Source organism: Penaeus monodon, chromosome 42 (genome assembly GCF_015228065.2).
Source record: "Penaeus monodon isolate SGIC_2016 chromosome 42, NSTDA_Pmon_1, whole genome shotgun sequence".
Classification (NCBI taxonomy): domain Eukaryota; kingdom Metazoa; phylum Arthropoda; class Malacostraca; order Decapoda; family Penaeidae; genus Penaeus; species Penaeus monodon.
The window spans coordinates 3,786,485-3,792,343 of record NC_051427.1 but is presented as its reverse complement, the minus strand read 5'-3'; positions in this window follow the sequence as shown (position 1 = coordinate 3,792,343).

Genomic DNA, 5,859 nt, shown 5'->3' with positions numbered 1-5,859 from the left:
TAAACTCAGCCAGTTGATTTACCAAGCCCGTAAATGACCGAAGATCTATTAAGTTCGCAGGGGTAGGAAACTCTGTAATGGCCCTCACCTTCTCTGGGTCTGCTTCAATACCATATCTTGATAGTTTGTAGCCACAGAAGCTGGCCTCAGATGCAGCCACAATGAACTTCTCTACATTAAGTGTTATCCCGTGCTGACGACACCTTGATAGGACTTCATTTACACGCTGAAGGTGTGAGATGTAGTCCTCATCATGTAGGAGAATGTCATCCACAACTTTGATGCAGTTCGTCACTCCCTGAAGTGCCCTGTCACCTCGGAGAGAAAAGGCGTCTCCTGTTGCAGCAAAACCCAAGGGGCCACAATACCTGAAACGTCCATAAGGAGTGATAAATGTAGTCAGGTGTTGATCGTCCTCATGCAGGGGTAGTTGCCAATAACCACAAAGAGCATCCACAGTTGTGAAGAATTTTGACCGTGGACTGATACTTCTGATGGCTGTAAATGGCGTCGGAGAAGGGTGGGCAGGGCGAGAGACTTGCCTGTTGAGTTTTGATAGGTCAGTGGTAATATGAACACCACCATTCACTTTTGGGTCAACAACTATTGGATGACACCATTCTGATGGTTCATCCTCTACTGGCTTCAAGATGCCTTGGGTCACTAATGACTCAAGCTCCTTTCTCGTTGGTTCCTGAAAAGCCAAAGGAATCATTCTTGGGGTGTGAATTGCGAAGGGCGTAGCATTATCCTGCAGATGAATTCTCATGGGTGGGCCTATCATCGTCTTGAGTGGCCCTGACTGCAAGTCGTCCTTCTTCACCAAGACGTCTGCATACTGATGCAGGAAATACTTCCTTGCTTCTTCAGGTAACTTCAACTGGTCCAGCGGTAAAGGCAGCAACTGAGAGGGGTTCAATACTGGCGGACTATCCGACCCATGCACTCGATTGGCCATGTGCACATCCGACATTTGCCTGGGGAAATAGTCCGGAACAATCCCCAAATCCTTGCACTCCTTCCAAGAGAGCAGCGGGGTCGTAAGCGAAGGCTGGACATCAATCCAACATGTAGTCGAACGGTCGCCATAGGTGATGGTTCCACAAAATGATCCAGCCGCTGGTGGCATCTGTGACCCATCTGCATTGTAGTACACTGTCTCTGCCGGTGGTGCCAAGTCTTCTTTTGAAAGTCCAAGACTACTAAGATGCTTGAGTCCAATGACAGTTGTGTCTGCACCTGTGTCAGGGATGATGGCAAGACTACCCGATGAATCATTATGCCGAATAGATACGCAGACTTTAGGGGAAGGCTGAGGTTTAGGTCGTGCAGTAGAGGTGACACTCCTGGCATGTGACACTGAAGGGGATACAGAACTTACTACTTTCAAGTTTTGGTTTGTGTCCTCTTCTTTTGTCTTCTTAGCCTTCTGTTTCTTTGGGCAGTATTTATCATAGTGTCCCTGCCGATTGCAGACCTTACATCTGGCATTCCTGGCAGGACACTTTGCAGTAGAATTCCAATGGCCTTTCTTGCCACAAGCACGACATGTGGAAGTAGTGGCTCTGCATAGACCTTTTTCATGTTGACGACCACAGCAGTTGCAGACTTTACTCGGAAAAGGTGAGCTTGGTCTCATCTTAGACTTCAGCTTCAGGGCAGCCTTTTTATCTCTTTTATATTGAGAAACAGCACGTGATGAAACTGTGTCCCTCAAAGCAGATGATGCGGTCTTTGATGATTCATGAGACCGGCATTTCTCCAAAACATCTTGCAAAGTCGCTGAACAGTCCATCTGAATGAGCTTCTGGGTAAGTTCCTCATCACGGATACCCATTAGTATGCCGTGTTTCATCCACTGCTCACAGCATGTATGGTCCTGAGCCTTGCAAAGGTCTATCTCCTGTGACAAGATTTTCAGCCGTATCCAAAAGTCATCGAAGCACTCGCCGTCTGCTTGCTTGCACTCGGAGAAGGCCTTCCGTCGCAGCGCCTCATTACTGGCATTTTTTATATGCTCCTCGAGCTTTCTCAGTACATCATCTACTGAGCATATTGGGTCTGCGGGCACATTTAACTTGTGCTCCAGCACCGTCGCATCTCAGGTGTAAGGCACATGCATAGCTGTATATGCTGCTTTGATGATGGCAGACTGAGGAGATCCACCATGACAGCATAATCAGACCATTCGCGTTTCCATTCCCGGAAATGTTGGGGACTCGCATCTGCTGGTAATACTTTCGGAGGTTGTATTGTTGCCTTCGGGGTCGGCGGAGTGTGAGAAGCGTTGGATGCAGCAGAACTGCTCACTGGCGAACTCGCAGTTGAATCTACGGGCTGCTGGGAAGTGAGGCGAAGTATCAGCTCCTGAAAACGGGCAGCTTCCTCATCCTTCCGACGGGCTTCCTCTTCCTTCCGACGGGCTTCTTCTTCCTTCCGACGGGCTTCTTCTCGCCTGTAACGATCTTCCTCCTCCTTCCGACGTGCTTCTTCCCTCTTTTCATCCCTCTCTATGATCTACTGGAGCAATGTAGTAATATCTGTGGGAGGTGGGATGCTGGCACTGGCTCCTTCAGACTCTTCAAGGCTAGAGTCTGGTTTCTCAGGGTCGCTCTTACTGGCCTCTTGCGGTTTCTTTCCTTTACCCATGGTACCGTGGTAAGGGTGTAAAGATAATACAGCAAATTCGGCGCAAATCCGGTGAAATTCCGTCCATGCAGTGTGGGGGAGTGAGTGTGTGTGCGTGGCAGTGCCGTGACGTCACGCCGGGCACGTGCGGGTAGGCGAGCCGCGACGCGAAAGAATCAGTCGCTCACGAAGCGTCGCAGAGAGCGCAAAAATATGTCTCGCTCCTACAATCTTCAATATGCTTCGATTCGGCTCCCTTATGCTGCTAAATATAGCACTGCACTAAACACTATAGCCACAGCACAACACTACACTTCACTATAGCACCACAATTCACTGCACTAATGAAAATCACTCCTGAGCGGGTTGTTTACTGAGCGGCCACGAGGGTGGAGGAGGCACGGGCAGGCGACAGGCCACGAGGGGAACGGGGCACGAGGCTGGCGTCAGAACTGAATAACTGGATCACTGCGCCATGTTTGTATACTCACTGTGTTGTGTTCGTATATATGTTTGTTTGGTGTTTCTCTACGATGCTTGAGGGAGAACACATCAATTAAAACTAAAGTAGGTTCATTGGAGATCAGCTCTGACAAAAATAAAAGGGAGTTCTTCATAGTTCTGTGCCCCACGCCTCAGCTTCTGCCCGAGAGTGCTACTGCCAGACGTGTGACTACAGAGACAAAATAAAATATTGTACTCTACAAATTGTACAGAGAATCTCACTCTTTTACATAGGCGATATGCTACACAGCAATATAAACTAAACATAATCTATATTTCACATGGTGTAACATATCACACAAAAGGCAGTATATATATAATATAATCATATAATTATCACAATATAGGTACGATAATATTGTCATCATATCCCGTATATATCGGCATCACAATATGGCACTCACTACTCACATAAGTATCACAACTCACTTCATTATCACAACCCACAGTCAGCAGCGCGGATTGTCTTTCCTTCCGCCGATGTCCACTCCCGCAGACTGGTGGAATCTTCCCTTATAAAGCTGCTGCCTAATTTCAACTTGAACAGCGGCTTTTCTCCTGCTGACAGTCTCCTTGCTTCCCATATCCTCCGCCTTCTACCGTATGCCGGCCACCCGGCGCATAGTCCGCCCGATCCTCCGACCTGATGTGACCTTCCTCTGCTTCCGTTCGTCTGTCCTCACCTGCCCCGTGTTCCCGCGTTGCCTCTCCTCTCTCTCTTTTATACCCCCTCCTCTCCCTTTCCTCTTCACACCTGAAGATAGAATCCAGGTGGATTTCGAAACTGTAGTCTCATTTTCAATAAATCTAGGTTTTGTATTGTGGGTTTTTCTTCCATTACTACTATTATTATTATTATTATTATTGTCATTGCTAAACTTTGCTCGCCACTAATAATAATGATAATAATGATAACAATAATAATGATGATGATGATGATGAAAAAGATGAGGAGGGTGAGGAGACTGGTGGTTGGGAGAAGAAAGAGGGGAAGACCGAAGAGGAGATGGGAGGATTGCATCAAGGAGGACATGGAGACGGCGGGAGTGACGGAGGGGGAGGCCCTGGATAGGGCAGAGTGGAGGAGGAAGATCCGCACCGGCGACCCCAGTTGAAACTGGGACAAAAGCCTGTAGAAGAAGAAGAAGAATAATAATAATGACAATGGTTATAATCATGGTAATGATAATGATGATGATAAAGCTGCTAATAATAATAACAATAATAGTAATAAATGATAGTAATAATGATAATGATAATAACTAACGAAATAGGGCAATACAGCAGAGAAAAATGCGGGGTCACAGGAACAGACACGGGATCACATGGACACAGAACACGGGAACAGACACGGGATCACAGGAACACAGAACACGGGATCACAGGAACACAGAACACGGGAACAGACACGGTTCACCGGAACACAGAACACAGGAACGGACACAGAAACATAGAACACGGGAACAGACACGGGATCACAGGAACACAGAACACGGGATCACAGGGACACAGAACACGGGATCACAGGGACACAGAACACGGGAACAGACACGGGATCACAGGAACACAGAACACAGGAACAGACACGGGATCACAGGAACACAGAACACGGGAACAGACACGGGATCACAGGAACACAGAACACGGGAACAGACACGGATAACAGGAACACAGAACACGGATCACAGGAACACAGAACACGGGAACAGACACGGGATCACAGGAACACAGAACACGGGAACAGACACGGGATTACAGGGACACAGAACACAGGAACAGACACGGGATCACAGGAACACAGAACACGGGAACAGACACGGGATCACAGGAACACAGAACACGGGATCACAGGAACACAGAACACGGGAAACAGACACGGGATCACAGGACACAGAACACGGGAACAGACACGGGATCACAGGAACACAGAACACGGGAACAGACACGGGATCACAGGAACACAGAACACGGGAACAGACACGGGATCACAGGAACACAGAACACGGGAACAGACACGGGATCACAGGACACAGAACACGGGAACAGACACGGGATCACAGGAACACAGAACACGGGAACAGACACGGGATCACAGGAACACAGAACACGGGAACAGACACGGGATCACAGGAACACAGAACACGAGAACAGACACGGGATCACAGGAATACAGAACACGGGAACAGACACGGGATCACAGGAATACAGAAAACGGGAACAGACACGGGATCACAGGAACACAGAACACGGGATCACAGGAACACAGAACACGGGAACAGACACGGGATCACAGGAACACAGAACACGGGAACGGACACAGAAACATAGAACACGAGAACAGACACGGGATCACAGGAACACAGAACACAGGAACGGACACAGAAACATAGAACACGAGAACAGACACGGGATCACAGGAACACAGAACACGGGAACAGACACGGGATCACAGGAACACAGAACACGGGAACAGACACGGGATCACAGGAACACAGAACACGGGAACAGACACGGGATCACAGGAACACAGAACACGGGAACAGACACGGGATCACAGGAACAACAGAACACGGGAACAGACACGGGATAACAGGAACACAGAACACGGGAACAGACACGGGATCACAGGGACACAGAACACGAGAACAGACACGGATAACAGGAACACAGAACACGGGATCACAGGAACACAGAACACGGGAACAGACACGGGATCACAGGGACACA